Source organism: Rhinolophus sinicus, linkage group LG11, assembly GCF_036562045.2.
Source record: "Rhinolophus sinicus isolate RSC01 linkage group LG11, ASM3656204v1, whole genome shotgun sequence".
Lineage (NCBI taxonomy): Eukaryota > Metazoa > Chordata > Mammalia > Chiroptera > Rhinolophidae > Rhinolophus > Rhinolophus sinicus.
The window spans coordinates 24,117,919-24,135,082 of NC_133760.1; positions in this window are offsets into that span (position 1 = coordinate 24,117,919).

Here is a 17,164-nt window from a genome sequence, read left to right on the forward strand (position 1 = left end):
TTGTATTATTTCCTTCCCTAAGACTTAGAGCACACAGGGAACTCCATGCTGAAGGCTCTAATTTGTGCATAGCTATGGTTAAGGGCCTTTTGATTTTCCCTAATTCATTTCTAACTCAGCAAGACCTTTCCTAGTGGTGAAGGAGCATGGCCATTGTTCCCTGGGGGGGGGGGGGGAATATATATGTATGTATGTATGTATATATATCTGGATTTTCCATGCCGTTATACATTGGATGAACAAAGTTTCTTCCACCAGGTCTGGCAGCGTTTTCTTCAGGCTGTGAAATGCTGACTGGCTTCCCCCCTCAGTCTGCCCTCATTGTTTCCCAGGGGCTTCCAGAAGGTTCTCTGAATGTCCTATTGCTATTCACCCTTTATGCTTCAGGGCATAGGAATAGTTGGCTATAGGAATGTTGGGGCTCTTTCTTTGCTGCTCTGTTTATCTGACTCATAAATAATTCTCCAGGTCACCCGTGGCCAATACAAGCACGCTTTCTTTATAAGTGCCAACAACCAGTTCACAGAAATATCATTACTTCTCCATCGACGAGGGCCATCCAATAAGTAGAAAGGCAGATAGAAAAACCGGCTTACTATATACCAGAAACCATCTCTACTGCTCGACAAATATTAGTTCATTTAATTCCACAATAACCCTGAAGGGTAAGCATAATTGTTATCCCTATTTTACAGTTGAGAAGCACAGAGATGTTAAGCAACTTTTCCAAGGTCGAACAGCTAGGGAGCAGTTTGAAATCAGAGAGCATGCTTTTTGAGCTTGCACTCTTAAGACAAAATAAACGGCTACCAATTTGTCCAGCAAATCAAAGAGTAAGGTTCTATGACCGCCGTTTTAGAGATATAAATGGGTGGGACTAGGTCTGGGCAATCACCAGTCTTGGGATGTAGGGTCAGACAGTATTAACTGGAGGATTAGTTCTGCTGTTTCCAGCAATGTGATTTTGGGCAAGATTCCTCTGGACCCCATCACACACCTACCTTGCAGGCAAAGCTGCAAAGAACAGGTGAGAGAACGGAGGAAAAGGAACATCGTGACTGTACTTGAGGTTCATACATTGGTAGAACCACAGAAAATCAAACCAAAGCCCTGCTTCTGAAGAGGAATCAGCCCCCAGTGTTGGGGCCACAGCTTAGGACAAAAGATGTCCATTTTAAATTTCTCATAAAACAGCTACTTTTCATTTTGGACACACACAAATGAACATACACAAAAACAAAACAAAAAAAGACCTTAACAGCAATCCAGGAAAATACTTTCACTATATATATTTTTTCTTTTATTAGAAGAATATTACTTACTTGATTTAAAGAGAAATCGTAGCCCAGAAGTGTGTAAGGTAGAAGAGAAAGTTTTCCCCTCCCCTTGCAGGAGAGATGTTTAATGAGTATATGTGATCTCCATTGTTGAGCCCTCGCTTGCCTCAGTCAGTAACATGCCCTGGGCATTCTCTCATGTCAGAGTACGTGGCTCTACCTCATCCTTTTTAATAACCACAGCAACCCTATTACGCGGAGTTTCCATCACTTATTGTTTTTCATTCCCCTATTGATTGACATATAGCTTGTTTCCTGCTAGCTTTAGTTATTACAGCTGCACTTATAGTATATTTACATATATATTCTTGTACAATAGCTTTTTGTAAGTTGATTTAAACGAAATAAAACCGTAACTTTTAATTCGACTTATGGGAAAAGCAACCGAGCAATTTTGATACGTATGTAATTTCTACACATGAGAGAAAGGGGTAGCGAGTTTCAATCCAGACCTTAAAGATCTCTTCCCCTGCACTGCTCCACTCTGAGTTCCCCCAACTCCTTCCCCTACCTGTCCCCCTGCCCCAACATGCCACCCTGAGCCTTTTATCTATCTAGACCACCAAGGCAATAGCCAGATCATTCTATCTTTAGAATCAGCTCTTCTGACTTGGTCTACCATCTTATTCACAGTAAAAAACTGATTTATGACCCCCCCACCCCCCAAAAAAAAGTTTAAGCGTGATTCACTGACTCCTTCTTTTGCTATTGGTGTCATGGCCAGGAGTCTAAGGCACTGGCTGTGTGATTTAGGTCAGACATGAACCACATTTACTTGGTGAGGTCACTCTGACCAGAGTGAAATTTACAGGACAGAATTATCCCCTCCGTCACCTCTAGCAAAACCAAAGGGGTGCCCAGAAAATAAACTTTATCTCCTCGCTAAAACCAAAAATAAAAACCAGTCGCCTGGCGTGTCCCAAAGACTTTAGCTCTCTGTCCTCCCCTCCCCCACATCTTTTTAAAAAAGAATGACCGAAACATTTGTCTCTGTCCTCCAGCACCGATCATTAGCTTCCCAAGCTCTTCTTTGGGTGACACACTGGATGTGAGTGTGAATGTATTGAATCAATTCCTGCTATTTCTGGTTTTCAGCCTCGACTTGTCAGATGGCTGCAGATGCTTGGGGTGTTTCAGCATCAATACAAGTCTGGCTCTGCGCTCCCCAAATCTGCCTGGCATTCACATTAAGAATATATTTGGATTTTTTAAGCTTATTTATCCCTTTGGTTCCTTCCCCACCTCAGCAGCTGGCCTCACGCTAGCTGGGAGCAGACAATTCTTTTTGGAAAACTAAGCAAATCTTTCAAAACAGTTTTCAAGTCTTGTAACAGCACGTTTGTGCTGTTACAGCTAAAGAGCTGTCAGGTCTCCAGCGTGCACCTTGATTTCAACTCAGCAAACGGAGCAAAATATCCATTTTGTGCATGAAATTGCCTGTGTTCTGCGTGGGAATCTATACTTCTCAGCACCCTCTGCACTTAGCAGGCTGCACTGGGCTTTTCCTTGGGTTGGGAAATTGGGTCCCGAAGAACAGGCACCTTCTTGCCTGATCCTGGAAAAGCCATCCTTGAGGAAACAGAATTCAAAATGAGAACCATGAATTCTCCCTTAGAATGTTTTTCCTTGTGAAAAAACACACCAAACAAACAAACAAACAAACAAACAAACAAACAAAATATATATATATATATATTCTTTTTTTTCTTCTCTTGAGTGCCCACAGTTGGTGGGGGTATGCACAAATGTTCACTCTCATCCAATACTTTTGAGAGTCCAAATTGCTCGGAACCCTGACGGTGTGAATTTATTTCATGCATACAAATAAACCCACAGCAAGAATGACAACCAAAGCAGCCCTTTATGTGCCATTTGGAATAGTTATCTAGAGCCCCCAAGTCCTTTAATTTCACTTATTGGTGTTAATCCCATAGAAAGAAGCCTTTATCCACATTTCCAACCAAGCACATGCAAGGATAGTCATCAAAACCTTATTGAAAAGAGCAGGAAAAAAAAAAAAAACTGAAAGAAAAAGATATGTGTCGAACAATAGGAAAGAAGTTGGATCAGCTGTGTAGATCAAGATGGAGCATTTTGCAGCTATTAACATGAGTTTACAAAAGGAATTTACAAAATTGTTATAGCAGTTGTTTTCCCCCAAGTAGGTTTTATTGAAGTCTAACAAACACACAGAAAAGGGTATAGGTCATAAGCACACAGTTCAATGAATGTTCACAAAATGAACTCATTCATACGACCAGTACCAGACAGAAAAAAGCCACCATTTCCAGCACCCCAGGACCCCTTCCTGTGCCCATTCCCGTCATTACTCCCCGCCCCCCACCCGGGGTAAAGGCTTCTAACACTTTAGATCAGTTTGGCCTGTTTGTGGACTTGATAAATGGAGTCAGACCTTGCATGTTCTCTTGTGGCCAGCTTCTTTCACTGAATATTTTGTTTGTAAGATTCATCCGTGTGGTTCTGTCAAGCTGTAGTCTCCTCAGCCCCACTCCGTTGTGTGAATATACTATAATTATTTCCCACTCTACTGTTGATGAGCATCGGGGTTTCCAGGTTTACCCATGAAGTAGGATACGGCCATGATTGTTCTTGAATAGGTGACTTTGGTGATCGTATGTACACACTTCTGTTGGATACATATACTGATTACATAGATTCAGCTTTCTCACAGACCACCAGTTTTCCATCTGATTGTACTAATTTTCCCTTCTCCCAGCAAAGTGTGAGGGCTCCAGTTGTTCCAACTAGTCACCAGCTCAGTGTTGTGTGTCAGAATTTTGTTTTTAATTTTAAAAACATGCAGTCAAATTACAAGTATAATAGAATCACAGATGTGTAATATATATGTATATATGTAATATATATTATATGTATGTAATATATCTATGTTATATATATGTGTATATATACACATATTATATATATTATACATATATATTATATATATATATATATATATATATATATATATATATATATATATATATAATACGTATTAGGAAGCTTGTTCATGGGAAAGCAAGAATGATTCCAACTCTGAATACATAGAGGGCTACAAGAGATATGGCAGAAAAAAGGAGAGTGATGAACTCTAAACCTACCAAAGGGATGGTTCCTGAGTCTTGAGTCCTCTCTGTGTCATCCCAAATTTGGGTGCCAATCTAGGATCAACCAAGATTCATGGAGGCCTGGCATTAGTTGGGCTCCCCTCCTAGGTTGGGTAACCTCCCCTCTTCTTACTGTTCCCACAGGTTCTTTTCATACTGTCATTACCACACTGGCGGTATCTTCTATAGCTGTACTATCCAATATGGTGGTCATTGGCTACACATGGTTATTTAAATTTAAATGAATGAAAATTAAATAAAATTAAAATTCAGTGCCTCAGTTGCACTAGCCACGTTTCAAGTGCTCCATAGCCAGATATGGCTACTGGCTCCCATAGAGAGGTATAGAACATTGCAGAGTATTCTGTTCAAGAGTGCTGTTCTATTGTCTGTTTCCTGTGCGTGGAAAAGCACCTGAGGACCAGGACCGCATTTGAAGGATGCTCCCAGTGCCTTGTACAGAACTCGGTGCAGAAAAGGTGCTCAGTGCTTGTTAAGTCAATAACTTAAGGACTTCACTGAAAGGGACCTGATATCCCATGCCCTCTTTCAACAGAGGGAAGTCTAAGGTTGACACTGTGACTAGTAATACATCCTTGAACAAAAGACTCTCTAATCAGTGCTTTCCAACTGTAACATGTGCATGATTCGCCTGAGGCTCTCTGTGATGGTACAGACCTTGATTCAGTAGTTCTGTGATGGAGCATAGAGTCTGCATTTCTCAGATGCTCCCAGGTGACAATGATGGTGTTGGTCTGTCCACCATACTTAAAAGCAGCAAGGCTGTATGATCAGAAGACAAGGCAAAACAATCAAATACCGAGAGACAAATCTAGGAAGTCTGGCTGTTGGCATGGAGATTTGTCGTAGACATAGGTCCGTGCATTCACTTTTGTAAACACAAGGACACATTTAAGCCTCTTATTCATCTACTTATTTTTTGACACGAAGACATCCCATTTATATTGCCTTTTAGGAAATGAGAAAATCAGAGAGTACGTTCAGAAATCAGATGTTAAGAAAACCAACCCCCCTTCCCCCTGCCGATACTCTCATCGTAACCACAATGAAAAGTTAACAACAACAGTAACAAAAGCTTAAATTCAAGGCATAATCAATTGTGACGCCGTTTAGCAAGAGAAATCTTAAAACAAATAGATCAACACACTTTTGAAACATGAGTCAGAGAGGAAGCAAAAGGGCCGATGTGTTTTTAAAAAACTTCAGGAAGAGAGGTACATAAGCAACATGCCCTTCCCGGGAAGAAAAATCTCTTTGAAAGTCTCTCTCTCCTGCAGGTATCTCCTTCAAAACCACATCTGACATGGGTCTAATTTCCTTGCTCAATAGCATCATCATTAAACCGCCACATATCACAAATAACATGTTGATCATTTTCGCATTTCTTCAGAGATTGGGTTTGAATTATGGATTGTGAAAACATAGATCCTGTTGCTTGAGACGGGGTGGGGGAGGGATGGAGATCTGTCAGTGTTCTAGAAAATGAATTTTTAATACCAATTGAAAGACAGATTACAAATGCTCAGAGGTTTTAACTCTTTAAGACCATCTTCATGCCTGACATAAACATGTCTAACTAGGCTGGAGAGAAGCACACAGAAATTCTTCACAAAAGGAACAGGGCTTCCAGCTTATGTGCTGCGCTGCTCCGACGTCCAGACTTCAGCAATTTCCTCTGTCTCTACCCAACTTCAGGGAATTATAGAATGTATGCTATGAGTCATGGAGGTGGGATTAAATCTGGCGATTGCCTCTTTTTCAGCCATTTAATTTTGGCCAAGTTGCTTAATATTTTCTGAGCCTCGGCCATCTGGGCGATAGAAATACCATTTCTGGGTTATAGGAAATATTAAATTAAAATAATGTAGATAAAGTGCCAGATACATGGTAACAATTGCTTTAATTGAGGTAGTAATATTCATAATGGTGTTTGGCCCTCATCCCAGGATGGAGAATTTGCGACTGGTGGGACAGGGCGTGAGAGTTTTCAAGGACATAAGAGAATCCATTCGCCCACTAACCTGCATGGATAACTACTTTCGTTATCTCCAAAGGCCTCTGTGAAAATGCTTACCAGATGTGGGTATCAAAGGAATGATTTTCAGCATAGGGGTGAGGGTGCAAAGAACAGAGGAGGGTGGTGGGTATACCGATAGATTGAACATTGTAGCCAATATACCACTTATATTTATTAATATATTTAACATTGATTGTATTCCAACATGCACCAGGCAGCATGGGAAACACTTTCCATACGTTACTCATTCAGTCTTCACAGTGGTCCTGGGACATTGGTACTGTTCAATACGAGGTTTTTCAACTTGGGTGCTGTGGACACTGGGCCAGAGAGTTCTTTGTGTGGGAGTTGCCTTGTGCACTGTGGGATATTTGGTAGTATCCCTGACCTTGACTCACTAGAAGCCAGTAGCACCCCCCAGCCCACCCGCATTGTGACACCGGTAATGTCCCCAGGCATTGTCAGGTAGATGTTCCCTGAGTCAAATCACCCTCCGTTGAGAACCACTGGTAAATGAATGAATAAGATTAAGGAATGAAATTCAGTGACTTTCCGAGATCAGTGAGCAAGCAAGCGTTGGGCCCAGGACCAGAAATCAGGCGGCAAGTGTCCTAAACCTCACTCTTATACCCAGAGCTATATTGTCTCAGGCTATGGGGTAAAGGACCTCTGTGTTTTCTTGGCTTTGGGCTTGTAGTAAAAACTGTGCTGTGACAAATGAGCATAATAAGCCATCCAAACACGCGGGCCACATCTGAAAGTCCCAGGTAAGAATTTTCCCATAAAAAGCTCCCTTGGGATTCCAACAAGGCCACCCGTGCACGAATGACCTGAAAACCATTCTTTGGGAATGTCTCCCTCAGCCAGTTCATGCCAGTCAGGAAAAATTTGGTATTTGGTCCCAAACCATTATTGTCTCCTTATGAACAAGACTTGGCCGTGGATGTCTTTTGGCTTTAAAAAAAAAAAAAAAAAAATTAAGTCTACTTTCAAAGATGGAGATTTGCCTTCACTGAGGACATCCAAATGACTACATCATGGGTTCAAAAGGCAAATTAAATGAGGATGTTTTGCTTGTGCTCACATATGTGTTCAGTATCCCAAGGAGACATTTCATTTCAATAAGCCATCTCTGAGTGATTTGTTCAAAGTAGTGCCTCTGCTTCCTAGAGTCCCTTCTGTGTCATTGAGCTAGGTCTGTCACAGGCAGCTGAGAAGGCCATTACTACGTTGGCATGCATTAGTTTAATGGTATGATTTGCTCACCGTCACAAAATGCATTTGTTCATCTTAACTAATCTTTGCACAGCTTCTTAGTGGTACGTGCTACTACTGTCCCCGTTTTTACATATGTGGAAACTGAGGCTCAGGGAGGTTGACATCCATTAGTCAACACTGGGCAGAGGTCAGGCTCCAATTCAGGTCCTCTCCTTCCAACAGGGTGGATAAGTGATGAGTGGCTGGCCAGGAACAGGCGCTGGGGAAGGTGTGACTGGCTTTGGAGGCCAGCTCTGCCTATTCTCCTTTGGTCTGTGATCAGTACTGTCAGTGGGCCTCCAGAAGACCCAGGATAAATGCCCCAGCTAGCAACAGTGAAGTGTTTGGTTGGGCAACCACTCAGGCCTGGATAGACCCAGGGCTATGTGAACTTATGTGTCGGTCTGCAATGCCACATGGCCCAAGGCAGTGCAAACACAAGTATGTGTACGCAGGCATGTACAAAATGCATAAAAACAAGAATTCCACCTCTCAAACTTTGCACATGTTAATGCATAATCAAAGGGGGAGCAAAGGGACTGGCCTCAGGGGGAGTCCCCAGTGCCTAATTGGGTCTAATTATGTCTTTTATTATTGTCCCAATATACCTTCAGTGCCCCTACCTCCTCACCCACCCCTCATACATCCCCAAATGTTCACTCAATTTATTCATCTAAGTACTTTTTTCCTTTACTGTCTGCAGCTCATAGCTTATTTCTATCCTATAGTGCCACAAACTCTTCTTGTCCAGAGTACAGGAGACCCTGCTCCAAGAACACCAATGGAATATAAGAACCGCGAGGTCAGAGACTAAGAGTATTTTATACTGACGTGTCCCCAGCCCCCAGCTGAATCCTTGGCACATAGGAGGTGAGAGGAGATAGAAAGCAGAGACTGAGGCAGATCACGGAGCTGGAATGAAAGGCCTGCCACTCACTGACCATGTGACCATGAATGAGCCACTTAAATTGTCTATGTAGGAAGAATAATGATCCCCGAAGAGGGCCACATCCTAATTCTTGGAACTTGTGAATACGTGACCTTAATTAGCAAGAGGGGGTTTGGGTTGCAGATAGAAGTGAGGTCGCTAACCAGCGGCCCTTAACATAGGGTGTTTATCTTGGATTATCCAAGTGAGCCCAGTGTAATCACAAGGGATCTTAAAATTGGAAGAGAGAGACAGAAAAGGGGTCAGTGTCAAAGTTATACTATATAAAAAAGACTGACACATTTTTGCAGACTTTAAAGATGGAAGGTAGCACAAGTTGAGAAACACAGGCAGCCTGTAGAAGCCAGGACAATCAAGAAAACAGATTCTCCCCTGGAGCCTGCAGAAGGGGGTGCAGCCCTGCCTTCACCTTGACTTTAGTCCAGTAAGACCCATGTTGGACTTCCAACCTCCACACTGTCAGAGAATAAATTCGTGCTATTTTAAATCACTAAGTTCATGTTAATTCACTGTAGTGCGTTAGGAAACTATACTGTCTAAGGAAAAGATACTGCCTTAGCCTCGATTTCACCATCTTTAAAATGGGGCAATAACAGCACATACCTTACAGTATTGCAGCAAAACATAAGTGAAATAGTACAAGGAAAGTTTATGGAAGAGAGCCTGGTTAGCGTAGTAGGTTATAGTGCTTATTGGATGTGCAAAAATGTTCATTGAATGAATGAATGAATGGATGAATGAACAGAGTGTTTGAGGCAAAAAGCAAGAAAAGGGGTCTAGACATGTTCAATGAAGAATCAAAATATTTGCCAACTTAAGGTTGAGTGCATGCACAATTAGTTCCTTGCCATTTGCCATTCTCTTCAGTAGCTGAAAGAATAAAGTAACCAGGCCCTGCCTTGATTTCAACCCTGAATTTCCTTGTTAACCTGTGTCTGGCGTATTTAGCCATCAGTCTCTGTGCTACCATTCTGATTCTCTCCAGAAACTGATGGAGACAAACCCCTCTGAATCTCTATGCCAAGAAAGAAATAAAATAATACAAAATAAATAAATAAATAAAATAACAATAATAAGCAGTAATTAAATAATAACACTTCAAGAGCAGTGGATGTTCATAACATTTTAGCAAAACAATGGAAAAGCTGACCTTCATATCACTGGCCAAAAAGGCATTTGCTTTCATATCCTTCAGTTTTGCCTGTGGGAAACAATCCACCCTAAAGGAACCTTGTCTCCATCAAGATTTTTTCTCCTTTCTTTTTTTTCTTTTTTGCAGTTCCCCTGTCCCAGGCCATCAGACATCTAACCTATAACAGAACAGCCTGCTCTGTCTTCACTCCCCAGCATTTTCTAAATATTCACATTCTTCAGATGCCAGCTCCTTCCTTATTTTCTCAATTCTGTATTTGTTTATCCTCAAAAGCTCCTTTGTAGCTGCCCACTCGGATCTGGGAAAATGTGGAGGCCAGCCCTCTTCCGTAGGGTGGTTCAGGGTCCACCAAGAGCTCCATTTTCCATTCTTTACTTCTGGGGCACTTTCCTGACGACAGACCAACTGGGAGGTCCCTGTGGACCAGGCAGTTGACCCCGCCTTTCAAACTCAAAACTGTCCTCTGAGGATCTGGGTTCCGGTGGGCACAGGCTGCCTGTAACCCCAGGGGGATTTGTAAATCCATGGCTCCTTGTTTTGTAAGTAAGAGCTCCCCATTTCAGTCTGAGCCCTCTCAGAAAGACCTCCGAGCCCAGAGTATTTAAAAACCAGGTATCATTTTATGGCCAGGGTGCCCTCACTATGAACTATGCCCATGAAGGTGGCAGCCCTTATCTATAGATTACAAGATGACAAGATAGCCAACCACCCTCCCTGCAGCCCTGCCTTGCCAGTGCACAGGGCTGGGAAGCCCTGTGGAAGGCAAGCTGGGGGAGAGTTGGAAAGTGGCCAGCTGTGGACCCCGTGTGCCTGCTAAGACCAGCTCTGGAAGAGGATGAGGGGGAAATGGCGTTTCTTTGGTCCATAAGATGCAGCAATTTTCCTTCTCTCCAGCATGAACTACAGCTGGACTTAAGATCCTAGAGTTGGATTCTAGAATCATTTCTTCTTTGGGAAGGAATCAGTCATTTTCTTCCTTCACATTCTAACATTTCCCCCACTGCCTTTAGCAAAAGCTCAAACTCCTCTGCAGAGCCCCCCAGAATCCCATTTCTACCTGCTTCTCTGCTCCACCCACCTCCTTACGCACAATTGCCTTTCAGTTATCCCGAGCTTTTAGCGAGTCCCTCTAAGCTCTTCACGCCTTCTGGACTTTGGTGCCTTTGTTAAAATCATTTTCTCTGCCCTCAAGACTATTTTCCCTTCCCCAGCTGGGTAATTCTTAATCACCCTTCAAACCTCAACAGAGCTGTCACTTCTTCAGGTCCATTAGAGGTCACTTCTTCAGGTTCATTAGAGGTCTATCCCTACTGATTGGTAGGTAGGGCACAGAAGGTCCTGGGAGTTGCATATGTTAACTGTTCCCAGCATTTTACATATGCTAATGCATTTACTCTTCACCACCACCCCATGAAGTAAGTAATACACCCATAGTACAGATTGGGAAACTGAGTCCAAAGACATTAGGTAACTTGCCCAAGGCTGCGAAACTGGCAAGAAGCAGAGCCAGGATTTGACCCTTAGCAATCCAATTCTGGTGTTCAGACTATGGGCTGTCCTTGGTGCCCGAATGGGATTCCAATCCCATCCCGATTCTCACCAACTGTGTGACCTTGGACGGGTTATCTAACCTTCTCTGAACTTCAGTTGCCTCATCTGAAACATGGGGTTACAAAGAGAACCTACCTTCAGAGGTCAGAGTTGTCCTGACAGCTAAAAATATAATATGTCCCAAACACCGACATGGAGGAAGCGCTCAGTTAAAACCTGGCATTGTAATGGCATCCTTGCTCCTAATAATTGTGCGCCTGCCCTTACAGCCCTAATGACACTAACCATGGCCTGAGTCCCCACATCGGGCAGGAACCATGTTGTTTTAGCCTCTCAGGCCTAATACAGAGCTCACCAAATAGTAGGAATTTAATAACTGAGGAATAAATGACTGCATCTAGTCTGACATACTTAGCACATCGGGCCCTTCTTGAGTATCGATTAATATATTATTAGTGTTATTATTATTATTATTATTATTTACTTGGATAGTTTAACATAGGTACATCTCCAACAGGGGAAGTTACGTTTTTGCCATATTTAACAGACAGTCATAATCTCCTCATTGATTCAGAAGAAATACTGCAAAGTCTTCTGCCATAGCAATCAAAGAGTAATAGCAGGACTCTTAATTGTATCATGCAATTACTGAGATTCCATTTTTCGTTCTTCAAAACAGCAGTGGGGATGGTGGAAAAGTCAGATGGGGTAAAAGCCAAAACAGTCCAATCATTTACCCTGCGATGGGAATCACTAACCACAGGGCGAGGGTCACCATTAGGGCAAGTTACATATCAATTTGGGGTCATTAGTCTCTGCCCTTCCTAGTTGTGGGAGAGCAGACTGGCCCTGGGCCAGCCCATGTGAGGGAGAAGCTGGCAACATGGACTCTAACCATGAAAAACAAGATGCGAGGAGGTTTTATGCTCCGAGAGCTTAAAGGTCAAACTGAGCTGTGGTTACAATGTCCGGACGCCTTCCAGATATGCTGTCTGCAGGGATGAGCGAAGTCCAGCTTGCGGGAAGGAACCGGGAGGCCGTGTGCTGCAGTAACCGCAGGCACTTCGGGCGCTCGTCCTGGGTTTCCAGGAGGGCTCTGGGAAAGGGCAAAGCACCACGTGGAATTAAGGAGGAAATTGTCATCCCCCTTACAAATTATAATGGTTACTCTTCATGGAACACTTACCAGGCACCAGAGACTGTGCTGGGTGAGTTCATATGTGACATCATTTAACCCTCACAAACGCTTCGGGGGTGGATGTGGGGGTGGTTATTGCCACAATTATACAAATAATGAAGCTGGAAAGTTTGAGGTTGCACAGCTGAGCATCTAGTCAGTGGCAGAGAAGGGATTTCCAACCTGATGTGGCAGGCCTCCAAACTCAGCCATCCATAGATATGGGGAGTTGCTTGCACCAAACCCATCCTCGCTGTTTCTTTGCTCAGGAGACTGTTTTCATCCAGATCAGCAAGGTGCCCACCACCTTAGAAATGCTTGCTCTCCCAGAAATACTTCCAGGTGGGTGACTACGGGACACAACTGTCAGTGAGGTGTGAGGGAAAGCCGACTGGGAGAGGAGGTACCCTTTTAGGCACACATTCCCCTTCCTGGTAAAAAGAGGGGACAGACTCGTCCATTCCTTCTCCTCCTGCCTCAAGTGAGTTCTTAAGATGGGAAGGGCAGAAGCTTTACTATTGAGGTGTAATTGACAAATAAAAATTGTATATATTTAAGGGGTACAAGGCGGGCATTTAATGCGCAATACATTGTGAAATGATTGCCACAGCCAAGCTAATTACCACATCCATCACCTCACACCGTTACCTGTGTGTGCGTGTGTGTGCACGTGTGTTAAGAACACTAAAGATCTACTCTTAGCAATTTCAAGTATACAATACAGTATTATTAATTATGGTCACCCTTCTGTGTATTAGACTCTCAGAACTTATTTATCTTATAACTGAAAATTTGTATGATGGATGAATGGGAAAATTACACACACACACAGGAATATTATACAGCCAGAAAAAGAAGGAAATCCTGCCATTTGTGACAACATGGATGAACTTGGAGGACATTATGCTAAGTGAAGTCAGCCAGACACAGAAAAACAAATATTGTATGAGCTCCCTTGAATGTGGAATCTGAAATGAAAAACAAAGGCAGAAGCTTTCTTATGCTCATGAGGGAAAGACAGCATCGCAGAGCCGCAGAACCCGGCTCATTGAGGAGACAACGCCTGCAGCCAGCCTCCTTAGGACTTCTCATTAGTAACAACAAAACCAGCAGAAGCAGAACAAACAGCCATTCGCTTCAGTAGTCAGGGCTCCCACATCTTACAGCAGGTGCACGATATGCCGGAGAAGTGCCCCTGCTGCCTTCGGGGAAGAGATAAGACAGATAAATGTAAAAGGTAAGAAGGTATAAAATCCAAACAACAACTAGAACTTGGCCTTGGTAACAAACAAACGCTTCAAGACTTGTGCTTCCCAATTATTCTCCCTTGAGCTGGGGAACTGGTTCTGCTCGGAGTGGCCGGCTTAGCTGCTGGGAGGGTTTTAGCAGTCTGCTCGGCCCCTCTAATTGCACTTGTCATGTACTAATTAGCATTGAATAAGCAGCAACCGGGCACCCATACCTGAAACAATAAATCGACCTCATCCCCACTTCAAAGATGAAGAAACTCAGCTCGAGATGTTAACAGCAGCCATAATTAAGGGCCACACATGCCTAATCGGAGTGAATGCCACAATTAGAACCCAGAGCTGCCCAAGCTGGAATCTGGTTACGGGCCCGGAGGCTTGTAATTAGCCATCCCCATTCCTCTGAGTTCCTCACTGGTTTGAATAACTAACACAGGTGCATCTGTTTCAACAGGAGCCAAGTCTTGTGTAGCTAGATATACCTTGCAAGGCCCCAGCAATCTTTTCTGCCAGGTGTGAGTTCTTGAGGTTGGCAAACTCTGCAAAGTGTGTGTGTGTGTGTGTATGTGTGTGTCAGGAGGGTAGGCCTTGCCATCAAACGCCTGACCTTGGCAGGCAAGAGTTAGATTCAGGAGTGGTTTGGCTTTCAGAGTGTTCCCAAGGCCTGTGCCAAGGGTTTGGGGACCAGTGGGCCACATTTAGAACCCCAGCATTCTCCGCTGGGACTTGATGTCTCTCTGGGGAACAGCTAGGTTGGTGGTTGTGAAACTGTGGGCCTCAGACCAGCAACAGCAGCATCACAGGAGAACTTGCTAGAACACGAAATTGTCGCTCCTCACCCCAGATCCATTGAATCAGAAACTTTCTGGGTGGGGCCCAGAAATCTGCATTTTAATAAGCCCCCCAGGGGATTCTGATACACATTAAAGTTGGGGAAGCACTGACCTAGGTCTAAGATTGGAGCCCGCTTCATAGCACAAAGCAGGAGTGGTGAGGGGCCCTCGCGGATCTGCCATTCTGGAACAAAGGCTTCCTTCTGTGGTCCCCATTCCCTCTCTCACCATCTCACAGAACTGCTCATGCTTGGGGACCTTCCTGTACAGAACAGCTTTCTCATCTGCCTGTTTCAAATCTTCCCATCACTGCGAACTCTGCAGAGCATGTCCTTCCTCTTCCAGGGCGTCCTCCCAGACTGCTTTCTCTGTACCACCAGCTCAAAAGATCCTGTGAGCTCTTATTGAAATTGCTTGTTATGTGTCCATGTTTTTCTACACTATGCTATCCTCAAGGACAGGCCCCAGATGTTAGCACATAATGGCTTGAACACAGTATATCTCCCACGATATTCCCTTAACAAGAATTTAGTAAAAATTTATTTTGCATTAATTTGAAGAACTTTCCCAAAGTCACATTTTATTTTTACCCTTTATTTTTATCCCTCCTTATAGTTATATATAAAGGGGGGACTTGCATTTTTCTTCTTTTTCCCCTAATTTAAAAAGCCCATTTAATATAAGTGTCTCTTTCCTTAAAAATTGGTCCCCTTTGCCACGTGAGAAAGTCAATGATTAATAACTGGCTTTGCTGGACTTTTAGACAATGGTGTTGTCTCATCATTATTTTCCCCCAGATCAGCATCTATTTACCAGGAGGATAGTCTGTGCTAAGAGAGAAATGCTGGAGAAAATATAAAAAAATAAATTTCAAAAGTTGGTTCAGCTCTTCTAATGTTCATAATTTGGGCTGGGACACAGCCTACAAATAACTGAAAACAGTCGTGGCAGGTGGAGGTGGTTGGTCGGTTTGATCCAGAGGCAGCTTCCCTGGGTCAGATCCCAAGTCCTAGAGGAGCCAGGGAAGGGCAGGGATGTATGTAGTGAGATGTCTGGGAGGCGGGATGGAGAGAGGTGGTCTTGAGGGCAGGAAAAAGGATGGCCCCGTGGGGTGGGCTATTAGAAACTATTGTTTCCTTTATTGACAATCTATCATCCCTGGGACAATGTCAACATGAGCCCTTACAGCTTGGTTAGGGAAACAAGTAATTTAAACCCACAAGCCTTACATAGTAATACAATTTAGTATATGACCAAGACAAATATAAAGGGCTTGGTGACACTGAATCCAGCCAGGGCAGTCCGGGCAGTGCTTCCTGGAGGAAGTGCCTTCTAAGGAAAGACCTAAAAGCTGGGAAGGAGTACTTCAGGAAAAGAAGGGAATATAAAGGGACATGGAATAAAGTCCCATGAGAAGAGCAGATGCAAGACTCCGAGACACTGAAAGAAGTTTCTTACATCTAGGACTTAGTTTGTGAGCTGCAAAGTGGCAAGAGTTTAAAGAAGTGAGTCTTAAATTTCAACATGTATCAGTATCCCCTGGAGGGTGAGTTAAAATTCAGACACTGGGCCCAACCCCAGGGTTTTTGACTCAGTGGATCTGGGGTGGGACCTGAGAAGCTGCATTTCTAACAAGTTCCCAGGTGCTGCTAAAATGGCTGGTCTGGGACGCATACTTTGAGAACTACTCTTCTGAGGCGAGGGAGAGTTTGCTAACTCATACGGGGCTCACGTAATATTGAACACAAACCTGAGCGCTGTGAAGTGCGTCTACCATCATTTCAATTTTACAGAGAAGAAAGAGAGAATCCATGAGGCTGAACCATTTACCCCAGATCCCAAAGGCAGCGGATGTCGAAGCTGGTTATTACCTATGTTCTTGGAACTGGGCCATGTCACTTCCCCACCACCTCTGCTTCACAGGCCAGCCATGAGCGATGGAAGGGTGGAGCAGCCACATATGAAGACACGAGGCTGTCTGGCTGCTATTTAATAAATGACATTTGGGAGGGACTTGAGGAGGCGATGCAGAGAGAGCAAGGCAGTGAGCTACAGTTTCCCATCCCTTCCCCAAGCCCTTTCCCCAGAACAGGGCTGAAGTGTGGGTAGATTTTTCTCATCACCAGACAAATAAATGGATCCTACAGTCTGTACACACCATTTCAGATGCAGAAGACTTCTAAAACGAAATGACGAAAGGGCCAATATGTGGTAAAAGCTGATCATTAGCTATTTAATCTCTAGTAACGCTTTCACACACACACACACACACACACACACACACACACACACGACATTGAGTTTCTTGAAGGAAAAAGAGTCGCCACTTTGTTATATGCACTTACTCATTGTGCATTTACACACCCACCGAGTGCAAGGTTAAATGTGTATACCCGATGACCATTCATTTCTAGATGCCACATGAAAATAAGATGCAACAGGTATGAGTTTGTGTGTATAGAAAGTGCTGTGGTCTTTGCTGATTTTATAGTAA